Below are 17,983 nucleotides of genomic sequence, written 5' to 3' on the forward strand. Positions count from 1 at the left end.
TCTCAACTGCTCACTGCTGCCTGGTAACTGCTTGTCGCTGCCTGGTAACTGCTCACTGCTGCCTGGCAACTGCTTGCTGAGCACAAAGCTGAACAGTTTGTGGAAAAGAGGCCTAACTTAAGCTGGTCTGTGTTACTACACAGAGCAAGAGGGTAACATATGTATAGTTTTGTAATAAAATATCTATTGAGTAATCAAACTTTTCTAGGTGTGGCCTGCATATGATATATGAAACACCAATGCTTGAGATAGATAGTTTGAAATATCTAGCGTTTACTTCCAGAAATGAGTTATACAGCCAGCTATCAATGAACATATGGTAAATACTATGTGAACTTTTCCAATTTGCAACGTTGGAAAAATGCACCCCTTTCAGGTTGTTCTATTAACTATCAAACAAATGAAACCCAATCAATACATCATATGTTCAGATATCCTGCGCTGTGATAAGCCATATAACTAAAATGGTCATTTATAGTTACCAAGATGGCGTCTAGGGCGTGTTCCTTATGAAACTGTGCTTCTGGTCTGATGATCCCCTCTGCGCTCTCTCTGTCAGAACTTTTTGTCAGCTTTTTCTCTGTTGAGTCACTTCTCTATTCTTATACTCATCATTATCTACCATGTCTGCCCCTAGCTTAGTGACTGTCCAATCCACAAAATAATGGGTTGTAACATTAATTTCTTTCAGCTAATCACAAGGCAGTGGGAGTGTTTTATACGTTAATGATAAACTGGCTATATGGGGAAAAAAATAGGTTTCTTAACTTGTAGTGTTTTGTCATCACCAGTAAGTGGCACTCTAATCTCATCATGTATGTTGTCATATGGTATTCTTCCAGCAGGTGGCATTATAGCTCACATTTATAACAAGAATGGCCTTGCCCTATTAAATTTCTATTCAACATAGAATAAATGTGTATATATACAGTGGGTTGCAAAAGTATTCGGCCCCCTTGAGGTTTTCCACATTTTGTCACATTACTGCCACAAACATGCATCAATTTTATTGGAATTCCATGTGAAAGACCAATACAAAGTGGTGTACATATGAGAAGTGGAATGGAAATCATACATCATTTCAAATTTTTTTTACAAATAAATAACTGCAAAGTGGGGTGTGCGTAATTATTCAGCCCCCTGAGTCAATACTTTGTAGTACCACCTTTTGCTGCAATTACAGCTGCCAGTCTTTTAGGGTATGTCTCTACCAGCTTTGCACATCTAGAGGCTGAAATCCTTGCCCATTCTTCTTTGCAAAACAGCTCCAGCTCAGTCAGATTAGATGGACAGCGTTTGTGAACAGCAGTTTTCAGATCTTGCCACAGATTCTCGATTGGATTTAGATCTGGACTCTGACTGGGCCATTCTAACATATAGATATGTTTTGTTTTAAACCATTCCATTGCTGCCCTGGCTTTATGTTTAGGGTCATTGTCCTGCTGGAAGGTGAACCACCGCCCCAGTCTCAAGTCTTTTGCAGTCTCCAAGAGGTTTTCTTCCAAGTTTGCCCTGTATTTGGCTCCATTCATCTTCCCATCAACTCTGACCAGCTTCCCTGTCCCTGCTGAAGAGATGCACCCCCAGAGCATGATGCTGCCACCACTATATTTGACGGTGGGGATAGTGTGTTCAGAGTGATGTGCAGTGTTAGTCTTCTGCCACACATAGCGTTTTGCATTTTGGCCAAAAAGTTTCATTTTGGTCTCATTTGACCAGAGCACCTTCTTCCACATGGTTGCTGTTTCCCCCACATGGCTTGTGGCAAACTGCAAACAGGACTTCTTATGCTTTCTGTTAACAATGCCTTTCTTCTTGCCACTCTTCCATAAAGGCCAGCTTTGTACAGTGCATGACTAATAGTTGTCCTATGGACAGAGTCTCCCACCTGAGCTGTAGATCTCTGCAGCTCGTCCAGAGTCACCATGGGCCTCTTGACTGCATTTCTGATCAGCGCTCTCCTTGTTCGGCCTGTGAGTTTAGGTGGATGGCCTTGTCTTGGTAGGTTTACAGTTGTGCCATACTCCTTTCATTTCTGAATGATCGCTTGAACAGTGCTCCTTGGGATGTTCAAGGCTTTGGAAATCTTTTTGTAGCCTAAGCCTGTTTTAAATTTCTCAATAACTTGATCCCTGACCTGTCTTGTGTGTTCTTTGGACTTCACGGTGTTGTTGCTCCCATTATTCTCTTAGACAGCCTCTGAGGCCCTCACAGAGCAGCTGTATTTGTACTGACATTAGATTACACACATGTGCACTCTATTTAGTCATTAGCACTCATCAGGCAATGTCTATAGGCAACTGACTGCACTCAGATCAAAGGGGGCCGAATAATTATGCACACCCCACTTTGCAGTTATTTATTTGTAAAAAAATGTTTGGAATCATGTATGATTTTCGTTCCACTTCTCATGTGTACACCACTTTGTGTTGGTCTTTCATGTGGAATTCCAATAAAATTGATTCATGTTTGTGGCAGTAATGTGACAAAATGTGGAAAACTTCATGGGGGCCAAATACTTTTGCAACCCACTGTATATATATTTGATGAAATGTTTCATATAAGATCAATCTAATTATGAAAGAAGCATATATATGAAACATTTTAAAAGTGGAATTATATATATAAATGAACATATCCAACACATTTCTCTACACACGCCATTACAATCTATATGTGCAATTGCATAAACATTCCAACAAATGTACACATGTTCAGTACAGGCTAGTATAAGATCAAAATTATAATTTCATAGAATACATGATGTTGATATCACTTAATATCTATCCGATATGTGTCTATTATCGATGTTTTACCTGGGACTCATTTGAAATTAATATTCAGGTTTTTAAGCAATACTTTCTTATGATAATTTGCTTCTATTGTTAATAACTAGTTGTGTGTTTAATCATTACTTTTATAGATGTGAAATTTTAATACATCCTTATACCTCTTTAATATGAAAAATGCTGACAGCAAACTCAGTATACCTTCTGAGTCTTGTCTTGTAATTCAGTAAACATTGGCTGTACAAACATTGTCAAAACCCCCATTGAGGGCTCTTTTCCACTTAATCGCAATCGCGTTTCAATTTCCACCATGCGATTGCGATTGAGCCACTATACTCAGTATAGTAAAGCTCAATCGCATCCAAAACGCGGCAGGAAGACTATCGCGTTTTGACCAAAATCGCATCGCAATCGGATCGCACTAATGGAAATTGCTGCTGCAGTTTCCATTAGTTTAATGTACCTTACGATTTGCGATCAGAATCAAATCGCAAATCGCAGGGTAGTGGAAAAAAGGCCCTCAAGGCTTATTTTAAGATATCATTCAGGTCTCCATCATGCGAGGTTACCTTTAATCTTATCATCCTGTCTCAATTGTCTGTCCTTAAGCCTCATCTACACATGTAGATGAGGCGGCGATCCGGCGGCTCGATTAGCCGCCGGATCGCCTCTTCCGCGTCCCCGCTCGCTGCACCGGAATCAATACCAGCTCGATCCCCGCGCCGCGCATCCTCCGCTCGATTCCCTGCCATTGTCCCCTCGCGGGGAGCGAGCAGGGAATCGGCGGTGGGGAGATCCGTCCTGTCGGATCTTATCAATTCGCGGCTCGATTGATAAGGAACATCGCGGCCGCATCTACGCGTGTAGATGCGGCTTTAAACAAGGAATAGCCTGATTCCATTGTCTAAATTATCTATGCAAGGTGAACTGGATTAGCCATTGAAGTCAGCACATGTGTTTTTTGTGTTACGAATGGCAACCTCCACAATCATTCTTGGCATGCCATGGTTGCAGATTCACTCGCCTCAGATCAATTGGGCTACTGGTCAGCTAACGAGCTGGTCTACCCATTGCTATCATCATTGTTTAGCGAAAGTAACCTTTGGTAAAACCAAGATTCATATGGAGCGTTTGCCAGATCAGTATTCAGATTTTGCGGACGTGTTTTGTCCCAAGGCAGCAGATAAACTTCCTCCACACCGTTATTTTGATTGCCCCATTGAGCTCAGGTCTGGTTGTATGCCCCCTAGAGGTCACCTCTATAATTTGTCTGGGCCAGAGAAATTGGCCATGCAGGAATACATACGAGAAAACTTAGCTAAAGGTTTTATTCGCCCTTCTCGGTCCCCGGCAGGGGCAGGGTTCTTTTTTGTGAAAAAGAAGGATGGAGGCCTCCGTCCATGCATTGATTATCGGGGCCTAAATAAGATCACCGTAAAAAATCGCTATCCCTTGCCTTTAATAGACGATTTGTTTACTCAGGTCACCAATGCTAAGGTTTTTTCGAAACTGGATTTAAGGGGTGCATACAATCTTGTGAGAATCAGGGACGGTGATAAGTGGAAGACGGCCTTTAACACACCCGACGGGCACTACGAGTACCTGGTGATGCCCTTCGGGTTGTGTAACTGCCCGGCCGTCTTTCAAGAATTAATTAATGAAGTCTTCAGAGAGGTATTGGGCAGATTCGTCTAGGTATACTTAGACGACATACTAATCTTCTCGTCCAGCCTCACAGAAAACACGTTGAGTTTGTGTTACGGAAATTGAGACAGAATATGCTCTATGCTAAGCTGGAGAAGTGCATTTTCGAGGTAACTTCTGTCGCCTTTCTGGGGTACATAATTTGAACCTCCGGTCTCTCTATGGACCCTGGGAAAGTCTCAGCTGTGCTGGAGTGGCATCAACCTGAAGTCAACGGTTCCTGGGGTTCGCCAATTACTATAGGAGGTTTATAAAGGGGTACTCTATGGTGATTTCACCTCTCACCAGTCTCACAAAGAAAGGGGCAGATACTCATCACTGGTCCCGAGGCCCATGCTGCTTTCTCCACCCTAAAGAAGCTGTTCTGTACTGCACCAATTTTGAGACATGTCGACACCACTTTCCCCTTTATTGTAGAGGTAGATGCCTCGGAGGTAGGGGTGGGGGCTGTGCTGTCTCAGCGTTCTGGCCTGCAGGGAAGGTTACACCCTTGTGCCTATTTTTCTCGTAGATTTTCACCCGCAGAAAAAAACTACGATATAGGCAATAGGGAACTTCTAGCCATTAAATTGGCCTTTGAGGAATGGCGGCATTGGCTAGAAGGAGCAGAACATACTATTACTGTCTATACTGACCACAAGAATTTGGAGTACATTGAAGGCGCTAAGAGACTTAGCCCCCGACAGGCTCGGTGGTCATTATTTTTCTCGAGATTCAGATTTGTAATCACGTATACCCCTGGTAGTAAGAACATCAAGGCTGATGCCTTGTCCAGATGTTTTGAGCCCGAAACAGCACAGCCCTCTGACCCAGAGACCATTCTCCCTCAAAAAGTGGTTCTGGCCGCCACTGAGACCTGGGGGGAGTGGACAAAAACGTTGGCTCCGTTCCAACAGGATGTGCCAGAGGGAAAGCCTGAAGGGGTCATGTTTGTCCCCATGCCTTTTCGTCTACAGATACTGCAGTTGTTCCATTCTCACAAGAATGCGGGGCATCCCGGGGCCACCAGAACTCAGAATCTCATTGTGAGATGTGCCTGGTGGCCGTCGTTGGCTATTGACTGCAAAGAGTATGTAAGAGAATGTGCAGTATGTGCTAGGAGCAAACCCTCCCGTCAGGCACCTGTTGGGACATTGCAATCATTGCCAGTTCCGAAAGAGCCATGGACCCATCTGTCCATGGATTTTGTGGGTGAACTCCCCAGGTCTGAGGGCATGACGGTCATTTGGGTGGTAGTCGATCGCTTCAGCAAGATGGCCCATTTTGTTCCTCTGAAAGGACTCCCCTCAGCCCAGGAGCTGGCCGATCTTTTTATCCAACATATTTTCCGACTGCATGGGATTCCGGAAACTATAGTCTCAGATCGAGGAGTCCAATTTGTTTCTAAATTTTGGAGGGCATTCTGCCATCAGTTAGACATGGAGCTATCTTTCTCATCAGGCTACCACCCACAGACCAATGGTCAGACCGAAAGAACCAACCAGTCTCTGGAACAGTTTTTAAGGTGTTATGTGGCGGATGCTCAAACCGACTGGATCAAATTCTTGCCCTTTGCAGAATTTGCACACAACAATCTGAAAAGTGCCTCCTCAGGTTTTTCCCCATTCCAGGTGGTGACGGGGAGCTCACCTAAGTTCACCTCATTACCAGTGGCTGCCACCCCGTTTCCAGCCCTGGAGGATTGGCAGAAGTCTTTAAGACAAGTTTGGGGAATGGTAGAAAGAAATTTGAGGAGGGCTTTTCAAAGTCAGAAGAAACAGGCCGATAAGAGACGTTCCATCGAGTGGGAATTCTCTCCAGGAGACTTGGTTTGGGTGTCCACACGACATTTGGCGCTGAAGCAACTCTCTCCCAAGTTAGGTCCCAGGTTTGTGGGCCCGTTTCTAGTAACCAGGAAAATCAATAACGTCACCTATGCCATCGATCTCCCTACCAGCATGCGAGGTGTGAGATCGTTTCATGTGTCCTTGCTCAAGCCGGCAGTACACGTGGATTCCACTCCACTCCCCTCCCCCTCCCCCCCCCCGTGTTGATTGATGATCAACCTGAGTATGAAATTGAGAAGATTCTGGACTCCCAACTTGTGCAGAACTCCGTGCAGTATTTAGTGCACTGGAAGGGGTATGGCATTGAGGAAAGAACTTGGGTGCCAGAATGTCGCATGCACACAGAGGATTTAAAAAGGGAGTTCCATAACTTGCATCTTGAGAAGCCGGGCAGGAGATGTCCGGAGTCCACTTCTTGGGGGGGTACTGTGAGAGAACGCGGAAAAGCCGCCGCGTCTGGTGTTGAGGAGGCGGCTGTTTCCGCGTCCAATGCGGTGGTTTGCACGCGGACGCGTGCGTCTGGTGGCAGGACAGAACGCGGAAAGTCAGCCGCTGGTGATAGCTGTAAGGCGGCTGATTCCGCGTCCAGCGCGGCGGTTTGTGCGGAGCGGCGTGGGTCTGGTGTGGCTGGGTCTGCTAGTGCACACAGGCTGAGGAACACGCGCGCGCGCGTGCTGAGAGGCAGAACTCTTATGCTGGACAGGAGAAGGTCAGCTGATTGCGCTGATCAGCTGACGCCAGGGCAAGATTCTATTGGTTGATCATTCAGGGGTGGTGCTGGGAGCACTGCTCCATATATACTTGCTGCTGGCCAGTCTCTAGTTGTCTGCCGTTGCGATCACTACGTGGAAGCACTCAGACCTAGTCAGATTCCACAGTGTGTTTGAACCAGGAGGCCCTGGGAATTCACACTGAGCCAGAAACTTTGTATTATTATTCTGTTTATGCTTAGACTAGTTCCAGGGTGTAGAGACCACGGACCTCACACCCAGATTAGGGAACTGTATTGTCATCTGTGTTATACTCCAGACTAGTTCCAGGGTGCTGAGACCACGGACCTCGCACTCAGATTAGGGAACTGTATTGTCATCTGTGTTATACTCCAGACTAGTTCCAGGGTGCTGAGACCACGGACCTCGCACTCAGATTGGGGAACTGTATTGTCATCTGTGTTATACTCCAGACTAGTTCCAGGGTGCTGAGACCACGGACCTCGCACCTAAGACTAGGGAACTTGTGCAAATCATTCTGTTATACTTCAGACTAGTTCCGGGGTGTAGAGACCAAGGACCTCACACCCAGCCTAGGCATTATTTGATATCTGTTATGACTTATTGCTTTTCTGACTACTCTTCTGTCATCTGATTCGGTACCTCATATATCTGATACTCTGTTGCCAAACCCTGCTAGCCTAGGATACCGAATCAGCCTTACCCGACCTCGAGAGCTATCTCTCCCATTAAGAGATAGTCTCCAGATCAGATAGTGACACCCACCTTCAGGTGTCACTCTCCTTCTGATCCTTCCAACCTCCAGCCTGACTCCACCCCTTGGGAAGCCTCAGGCTGCTGGAAGAATCTGTGTTCTCCAGAGCAGTATTCCCATACTGCTTACTATCACCTGCTCGGCAGGTGCACTGCTCAACGTATTACTGTTACACCAAACACTCACATACCATAGGTGTCCAGAGGTTAGCAATATATCTGTATTATCGGTGATTCTGCAGATCATCAATAATCAGGTATATATCTGCATTCTTGGTGATACTGCAGATCACCAATAATCAGATTCTCTCTGCGTGCTGACACCGATCGTTACAGGCTCATTTTTATTTGATCATATAACAGTTCAACGAATCAGAAAAACGATATTAGGAATCCTGACAGTATTTACTTATACCCCCCTACCCAGTACAGCTTCACTTTTTACTGAAGCCATTCGGCTCTGGTATCCTTTAAAGAGAATCTGTAACTAAAAACAATCCCCTGGGCGGTACTCACCCCGGTAATGGGAAGCCTCTGGATCTGATCGAGGATTCCCCCATCCTCCTGTGTCCCACGGCGGTTTCTCTGTGCCCCTCCAAACAGTGAGGATGTAAATATTTACCTTTCCGGCTCCACTGCAGGCGTAGTAGTGGCTCTCCGCTCGGTAAAAGGCGGAAATAGCCGATCGCTGCCAGCCCGCTCTACTGCGCAGGTGCAAGTCTCCTGCACCTGCGCAGTACAGCGGACCCGACAGAGATCGGCTATTTCTGAGCAGAGAGCCGCAAAAGTGCCCTCGCTGGAGCCAGAAAAAGGTAAATATTGCACAGCCTGACAAATTGTTGGCTGTGCGTTCTGTGGGCTGCAACGAGACTGCAGTGGGACACAGGAGGACAGGGGAAACCTCAATAGGATCTGGAACCTATTGAGGCTTCCCTCGTTTTTCTCCTTCGCCACTTGTGGACCCTCCAGCTGATCAGGGCTGCGCTCCTCTTGTGGCATGAGTGCGGCTATGTCTGCGCAGTGGTACGCAGCCGCTCGTGCATAAGCCATTCCCGCTTACTGCGCAGGAACTGCCGTAGTCGTGCAGACACAGTACAGCTGCCCTCATGCTTGAAGAGGAGCGCGGCCCTGATCCAGAGCTGGATCATCAACCAGGCAACCCAGGAAGGTGCTTTGGGCCTAGTGGGTGTCAAGGGGCCCACCTGCCACCTTTTCTGACCTCTCTCCACTTTAGCTTGCCAAAAGAACCATAAGGAGGCCCCAAATCTACTCCCTTTCCTAGGATCCCATTGCATCGTAATCCATCTCTGCCCTGATCAGATCACCAACATGTGGGGACAGGGGACCAGAGGAAGCCACATTAGGATCCAGAGGCTTCCCTCTCCTTAGGTGGTAAGTATGTGATTTTGTACCCAAGCCTCGACTCAGGTACACATTAACCACTTGAGGACCCACTCTTTACCCCCCCTTAAGGACCAGCGCTGTTTGTTGTGATCTGTGCTGGGTGGGCTCTGCAGCCCCCAGCACAGATCAGGGTGCACGCAGAGCGATCAGATCGCCCCCCTTTTTTCCCCCCTATGGGGATGATGTGCAGGGGGGGGTCTGATCGCTCCTGCGTGCAGGCATGTTGCGGGGGGGGGGGGGCACCTCAAAGCCCCCCTCCGCGGCGGCATTCTCCCCCTCCCTCTCCTACCTTTCCCCCCCGGTGATCCGGGCTGCACAGGACGCTATCCGTCCTGTGCAGCCAGTGACAGGACGTCCCCTGTCACATGGCGGCGATCCCCGGCCGCTGATTGGCCGGGGATCGCCGATCTGCCTTACGGCGCTGCTGCGCAGCAGCGCCGTACAATGTAAACAAAGCGGATTATTTCCGCTTGTGTTTACATTTAGCCTGCGAGCCGCCATCGGCGGCCCGCAGGCTATTCACGGAGCCCCCCGCCGTGAATTGACAGGAAGCAGCCGCTCGGGCGAGCGGCTGCTTCCTGATTAATCAGCCTGCAGCTGGCGACGCAGTACTGCGTCGCTGGTCCTGCAGCTGCCACTTTGCCGACACACGGTATAAGCGTGGTTAAAGGAGACCTGAGATTAAAGAACAGGCTGTATTTATACTTACCTGGGGCTTCCTCCAGCACCATGAGGTCCCTCTCCGGCTACTCCATTCTGCCGCTATCTAGCCCGGCCATGCTGTTCAGCACATGCGCAGCTCGGCTAAGTATGAGCCCCCCTTCATGCTGCCGAAATAGTACTGTAGTATCAAAGCTCTTTTATTGGATTAAAAGTAGCATAACAGGCATCAGCAGCAGCTGCTACTTAATAAAAGAGCTTTGATACTACAGGTGGTGCTGACTTGACTGTGGAGAAACTGTCGAAGGGTCTGGAGTGCAGAGGCGCTGCAAGTCATAGCACATCATTTTCTTCCCTCCCTGGGTGCTTGCTAAGCACTGTGTTACACCCGAAATAGTACTGCACGGGCGCAGAAAGCTTCTGGGGGTGTGCGGCCTAGATTACCGGGCCAGATAGCGGCAGGACGGAGAGGATGGCGAGGGACCCCACAGACGTGATGGGGCAGGAGAAAGCCCCAGGTAAGTATAAATACAGCCCATTCTTTAATCTCAGGTACACTTTAAAGCACAGGTGTGGAACTCCAGGCCTGGGGGGCCGGATCCATGCCAGTGTTTAGGATGGACTGAGAAAGAGAGGAATGTGCTCTACCTGATGGACCACACCTTTCCTGATTCAGACCCATCAATTAATTTGAGCTGTGAGGACCTCGGTCCTCGTAGGACTGGTTTGACATCCCTGATTTAAAGGAAACCAAATTGGAAGAAAACAAACGTTTACTTACCTGGGGCTTCTTCCAGCCCCCTGAAGTCTTCCCTTGCCAGCACCTAGACCTCTGCTGTTCCTCCGGTGTGCCCCTCCAACAATGGATGTGTGGCCCAGTGCCACGCACCTTCTCCAACGCGATTGCATAGTAAGCAAAAATTGCTACTGTGCATGCGCAGAAAGCTCCCGGTCGCGGAAATGCAACACAGGACGTGTGCGGCCGGCGCCATGCATGCGCAGTCAGTTGGGGGACGGTGGAAGAACGGCTGATCGCATTATCACGACGAGGGAGCAGGAGGACTTCAGGGGACAAGGGGGCAGGAAGAAGCCCCAGGTAAGTAAATCACTTAAAGGAAACCAGAGACGAGACAAAGTACTCATACCCAAAAGTTTTATACATACGTGGGGCTTCCTCCAGCCCCATCCACACGGCTCGCTCCCACGCCACCGTCCTCAGTCTTCTCCCTCTTCAGTACTGGGTCCCCTAACTTCGGCCAGTGTGAGCATGCACAGTGTACTCTCTCCAATGGCTGAGAGCTACTGTGCCTGCACAGTACTATTCTCCACCGGAGAGAGAGAGACGGAGGGAGCACACTGCACTTGTATCGACTGGCCAAAGTTACAGAACCCGGTACTGAAGAGGGATAAGACTGAGGATGGTGGCATGGGAGCGAGCCGTGTGGATGGGGCTGGAGGAAACCCCAGGTATGTATAAAACTTGTACCCTTTAAAGTAATCACCCCCACGCCGTCTTCCTCTGCCTCCTCGCTCACTCAGTAGCAGCCACATTAGATTGGCCAGCAGGGGCCAGGCGGCGCATCGTAGTTTGCCTGTGCGTGCACCCCTCGCCTCGTTCCCGCGGCTGGGAGTGTTCTCAGTAGTGCAGTGTAGTGTAACAGCCGCACTCTAAAGGTGGCCATACACTTATAGATTTGCAGCAGATTCGACCATCAGATCGATTTGTGTCAGATGCCTATCAGGTCGAATCTGACAGGAATGTATCTGATGTGTGCCACACAGTAGGAATCAAATTTCAATAGATTTCAGAATGAAATCTATTGAAATTTGATCGAAATGCAGTGTTGCACCATTCGATCCAATGCAACCCTATAGGCCATAGATCGGCTGCCAGCAGATTGACCCAGATTTTCCGTCCGGACCAATCGATCAAATCGATCGAAATCGTCCGGAAATCGATTGATCTGCCAATCGATCATGCTTTCTGCTGCATTAATTTCTAGCCGATTCGATCAAAACAGTCACTTATCTTTGGCATCTACCGTATGTTGTGGCAGGGGTTACACTTGTCTGTTTTCATGCGAGTTCTCTGCTTAACCACTTCACCACTGAGGGGTTTTACCCCTTCAGCATCCGAGCAATTTTCACCTTTCAGCGCTCCTTCCATTCATTCGCCTATAACTTTATCATTACTTATCACAATGAAATGAACTATATCTTGTTTTTTTCTCCACCAATTAGGCTTTATTTAGGTGGGACATTATGCCAAGAATTATTTTATTCTAAATGTGTTTTAATGGGAAAATAGGAAAACATTTGGAAAAAAAACATTATTTTTCAGTTTTCGGCCATTATAGTTTTTAAATAATGCATGCTACTGTAATTAAAATCCATGTAACTTATTTGCCCATTTGTTCCGGTTATTACACCATTTAAATTATGTCCCTATCACATTGTTTGGCGCCAATATTTTATTTGCAAATAAAGGTGCATTTTTTCAGTTTTGCATCCATCCCTAATTACAACCTGTAGTTTATAAAGTAACAGTGTTATACCCTCTTGATATAAATATTTAAAGAGTTCAGTCCCTAAGGTAACTATTTATGTTTTTTTTTTTATTGTAATTTTTTTTTTTCATTGAAAAAAACAAACAAAAGAAAATGGTAACAATTGGGGAGTGTGGGAGTTAATTTATAATGTACAAGAATGTATTTGTACATGAAAAATGTTTTTGGGTGTAGTTTTACTTGGCCACAAGTACATTTTTGGGAATGCGTCCTGTAAGCGTCGGAAGTACGCTTACAGGATGTTCAGGGAGGCTGAGAAATTTTTTTATCCACAATGATCGCGCTGCTTCTCATAGAAGCAGCCGATCATTGCTGGGGGGCAGAGATCAACAAACGGGAATGTTTTTTCCCGTTCATTGAACTCCGTGCAAGCGGGCAGCAGCGTGTACGAGCGCGCGCATGTGCGAGTGGGAGCGCGGACAGCGGCGGTAGCTGCGTATATCTACGCTCCGGGCGGGAAACTCAAGTCCAAAGGAGCGTAGATATACTGTACCCGGTCGGCGAAGTGGTTAAAAAAAAGCATTTCAACTGATAACTCATGTTAATGAATGGGCTAGTTCACACTTAGGTCTCTTTTACACTATGGGCTTGATTCAGGACCACTATCACGAACAAAAAGTAGGCAGTTAAAATATGACAGAATTGACAGGTTTTGGGCCAGTCCATTTCCTCATGGGGGATTCTCAGGGTTTTCTTTGTTTTCAACAGCATTTCCTGAACAGCAGTTTAAGGCCCAGTGCACACCGAGCGTTTTTTGATGTGATCCGCCGGCCGCATCCGCCTGTCAAACCGCTCGGTTAATGTATCTCAATGAGATGGTGCACACCGGCGGTTTGAGGATTGTAGAAAACCGCAAACGTGCCTCCTGCTGCACGTTTGTGGTATGCAGAAGCGTTTCTGCCTCAATGTAAAGGATAGGAAAAACGCAAACCGCTCTGAAAAACGCTACTTCAGAGTGGTTTGCCAGGCATTTTGTTACAGAAGCTGTTCAGTAACCTGTGTAATCTGCTACACAAAAACGCAGCCAAAACCGCTAGGCATGTTTAGAAATCCGCTCTAAGCATGCCTAGAATCGCTCTGAAATCTGCTCCCAAAACCGCTAGCGTTTTGCAGATCTGCTAGAGGTTTTGGTGTGCACTGGGCCTTACTGCCAAAATAGTAACATACCAGCCAGCTTTCCTAATCACTTATATCTCTAATATTTTGTCAGTTAGACTTTGCAACTGCTGTTCAGGAAATGCTGTTGAAAACAAAGAAAACCACGAGAATCCCCCATGAGGAGATGGACTATTTATTTATTTATTGTATTTATAAAGCGCCAACATATTACTAGTCCAAAACCTGTCAGCTCTGTCAGATTTGAACTGCCTACTTTTTTCGTGATAGTGGGTCTTTAAGCTGTGCTGCTGAAATGGAGCAGCGCGAGTTAAAATGTCAGAACGCACGCTACAACTGGGTAGTACTGCATGGCATGCGCTGGTTACTTATGGGCGCTCCTTATAAATAACACATGCTCCATTAATCCAACCTGAACCCTGTCGCGTCCTGTTGCTGTTTTGGTCATAACCCCCGCAGTCTGATTGGCCCAATAGGCTGTCTGCGACAAGTCCCAAACAGCACATGCCCAGTTAAAGAGACACTGAAGCGAAAAAAAATATATGATATAATGAATTGGTTGTGTACTATGAATAATTACTAGAAGATTAGCAGCAAAGAAAATGTTCTCATATTTTTATTTTCAGGTATATAGTGTTTTTTCTAACATTGCATCAGTCTATAATATGTGCAGATTACACAACACTCAGCATTGAAAATTATTCTTTCAGAGCAGTCTGTGAACTAATGACCTCTCCTCTGGCAGAGGAAAAGTAAAAAATTAACTAACAGTTGAGGTAATAAAAGTCAGAAAACCGCCATCTCCACGACTTTGAAAGTCGTAGAGCTTAATGGCTTTTTTGTATAGAGATAACAACTGGAGTTTCTTAAATCTTCCTGTACTGGAAAGAATTAGATTGATGTATCTGATCTTAATGTTTTATTTCTTAGCTGTACTATACATACAAATCATAATATCATATTTTTTTTTCGCTTCAGTGTCTCTTTAAGGAAAGCGGGACTTGTAATCCTTCTTTCATGCATGAGCACTTTTACTAGCTACTTAACGGCCACGCTAATTGAAATCTACGCCCTGTTTTGATGCTGATCTGGCTGCCAGGACGTAGAGTTCGATTCAACGCCGCAGCGCGCATCCGCCGTTTTTGCCGATCCCGCCGCTGTCTCCCGTCGCAGCTCACTCGCCCTGTCAGTCTCTATGACGACAGAGCCCTGTAAGTGGCCCAGGAGCCGATATCATTGGCTCCTGGCTGTGCCTATCAATGTAAGCAACTTCCATAGGCTTACATTGATAGACATGGTCAGGAGCCAATGAAAGTGCCGGAGACGGCAGAGTGGGCGTCCTAAGGATCCGAGCGTGTGGTGTGGATGGTGGGTATGTGCGGCGATTCGTCAGTATTCTGTCATTACTGTACCAGCGGTCTCTGGTCCTTAAGGGGGCAGAGACCGCTTGTACTTAAAGTGGACCCAAATTAAAAATACTAGATTTCAGAAATAAAATCTATTTTCTAAATTATAATAATAAATAGCAGCCTTTTTCAGCTGCATGATGACAAATATAAAATATTTTACATTTATTGGAGGAACCCCTCCCTTCCTTTCAAATTGCCGGGACAAAATCCGGCAAACTGGTGGAGTAGGTGGTGTCTGGCAAAGGAGGAATTGCTAATGGCTGCCACCTGTATAACCCTAGTTATGAAAAGAGAAGGGGGAAAAGCATGCACTGAAATGATAATAGGTTTGAAGGAGTGTTTATTTATCTTTGTATGTGTCAGAGTGGTGCAACTAAATATTTTTAATTAAAAAAAATGTTTGGTTTGGGTCCGCTTTAAGTGCATAGGCATGTGCGCATAGGTAATCGTCCATTCCCAGATCAGATTCACTCTTGCACGGCCACTTCCTGCAGATCATTTGACTGACTAGCCAGTCAAAGGGGAATGGGAGGGACCCTGAAGACAACAAGCAGCATAAGTTAATTAAAATGATTTATGCCCAGTTTACATTAAGATTTTCACTTCAGGTAAAAGAGAAAGGCTCTACTTCAGCCTAACTGGCCGAAGATTTTCGTCCAGTTAGGCTGCGCGCACTCCCGCAGGTCGCGCCCCCCCCCCCCCCCCCCGTGTGCGCCCCCGCTGTTGGCCGTTAGCCCAGCGATCAATGAAAGGGATTATAAATCCCTTTCACTGATCGGACCTGTGAGGGATAGCGGAGACAAGCTTCTCAGCCGGCGGACTCCGTCGTTCAGGCGGAGTGGCCGGCGCAGGCTGGCAGGGACACCGCCGCCGCGACTGGCGACACGGCGGCGGGTCTCACATGGCGGCAAGCGGACTTCAGTCCGCGGGCGGACACGGACCCGGGGCCTAGCCTCTCCATTTCTCAGAGGCAGAGGGGCACACGCACGCAAGGAGGCAGGACTTTTACCTCCTACGTAGGAGGCTCAGCTGACTCTCCAGTCAGCTGACCTCAGGAGGTGTCCTGATTGGCTGGGGCTCTGGGGCGGTGCTGGGCAGCTCTCTGGCTACATATGGGGCTTGTGTGTCAGTAACAGGTTGTCTGCTGTCGTGAATACACTGTTGTGTTAGCGCGCAGACCTTAGCTCAGTGCCCTAGTGTTGATACTAAGGATTTCATACCTTAGTTAGGATTGTATTTTGATATTGTATCTGTGTTTTGACTTCGGATATCCTTGACTACTCTCTCTCTCTACGCTATTGTACCTTTGCCTGATTTATTGTTTTTAAAATTTTGTATACTGAATAAAATGTGTTGATAATTATTCATTATTGGATTGAGTGGTGCGGTCTTTAGGGAACTACTTTTCTCCTTGTTCTCTACAGCATTTTTGGTTCCTTTCTGCACGCTCTAGTATTTACCCATATTTATAGTTGAGTGGATGGTGCTTGCCCGTTTTGTTTGTGTTGACAATTGTACCTTTGCCTATCTGATTCTTGTTGCTGACCTCTGCCTGATTACCGATTACTCTTATGCCTTCCGTTCCTGTACCGCTGCCGTCATCTCTGTTGCTGAACCCTTGCCTGTCTGACCTTTCTCCTTTCAGTGGACGTCTCCCACTGGAGGGTTATTTCTGAGGCTTGCCTCTCCGAGACGCCTGCCCCAAGCAGACGATTACTGCTAGGGGTCGAGATTCCTTACTCTGCCTGGTTAGAGGATCTCACTCACGGGGTTCCCATTCAGAGGTAACCACACCTCTGAGGAATTTCCATGTGGTGGATATTTCCACACTTCTGTGATATATTGCTGTCTTTATTGTGTTCTTTTGCTGGTGTCCAGAGGTTAGCAATATATTGGATTATCGGTGATACTGCAGATCATCAATAATCGGGTATATATCTGCATTCTTGGTGATACTGCAGATCGCCAATAATCAGATTCTCTCTGCGTGCTGATACCGATCGTTACAGGACCCCCCCCCCCCAAAAGCCAACAGCGTCTCTTCAGAGCTCTGGTCTTCTTTCTTCTTCCTGGGAGCAAGATCGATCTCTCCCAGGACTTTTTGACTGTAGCCATCTTGTGGCCAAATAGCAAACTACACCAAAAACACACTTTGCACTAAATAAATACATTTTTATACATGAAAAATCCCGTTTACCTCTCACACCAAAAAATACCCACATACAAGTTTTAATAATAAAAAAAAACAAAAAAAAAACATAAATAGTTACCTAAGGGTCTGAACTTTTTAAATATTCATGTCAAAGGAGTATATCAATATGATTTATTAAATTATGGGCTTCTAAATAGTGATGGACACAAATTGAAAAAATGCACCTTTATTTCCAAATTGAATATCGGCGCCATACATTGTGATAGGGACATAATTTAAATGGTTTAATAAGCGGGACAAATTGGTAAATAAAGTACATAGCTTTTAATTATGGTAGCATGTATTAATTTTAAACTATAATGGCCAAAAGCTGAGGAATAATGATTTTTTTCCATTTCTTTCTTAATATTCCTGTTAAAATGGATTTACAATAAATTAATTCTCAGCAAAATGTATCACCCACAGAAAGCCTAATTGGTGGCGGAAAAAACAAGATATAGATCCATTCATTGTGCCGAGTAGTGATAAAGTTATTAGCAAATGAATGGGAGGTGAAAGTTGCTCAGATGCAAAAAGATTTCAACCCTGTAGGCTGAAGTGGTTAAGACCAATTTTACACCGGCTGTGTGCGATGCTGTGTGCGCACTGCTGAAATGAGGCTTCATAAGACCCTGCGGCGACAGGGTCATATGCATAGGCCTGCCCCCTGGTTAGTGACGTACTCCCTGCTGGGCAGAAACTACGTCACTGGGATTCCTGTCAGTCTGCACATGCGCAATGAAACTCGCTCCCATCACGCACATTTGAGGCAATTGGGGTACTTCTGTCGCGCCGCTTTGAAATGCGTGAACTGTGCAAGTCTTTATAGACTT

General features: G+C 46.4%; 1 protein-coding gene across 8 annotated transcripts in view; it reads right to left on the reverse strand.

Annotated features, from left to right (window-relative positions):
- Positions 1–17,983, reverse strand: part of FAM110A (family with sequence similarity 110 member A) — an 897,957-nt gene that overhangs the window by 133,711 nt on the left and 746,263 nt on the right. Inside the window, exon 1 of one of the 8 annotated variants that reach the window (XM_068262832.1) lies at positions 483–560. The exons of the other annotated variants lie outside the window; for them this stretch is intronic. The gene's annotated coding sequence lies outside the window, so the exon portion shown is untranslated. Of the gene's footprint in view, positions 1–482; positions 561–17,983 lie in introns of those variants that run through there. 8 annotated transcript variants of the gene reach the window in all.

The sequence above is a fragment of the Hyperolius riggenbachi genome, chromosome 12 (genome assembly GCF_040937935.1).
Source record: "Hyperolius riggenbachi isolate aHypRig1 chromosome 12, aHypRig1.pri, whole genome shotgun sequence".
Classification (NCBI taxonomy): Eukaryota; Metazoa; Chordata; class Amphibia; order Anura; family Hyperoliidae; genus Hyperolius; species Hyperolius riggenbachi.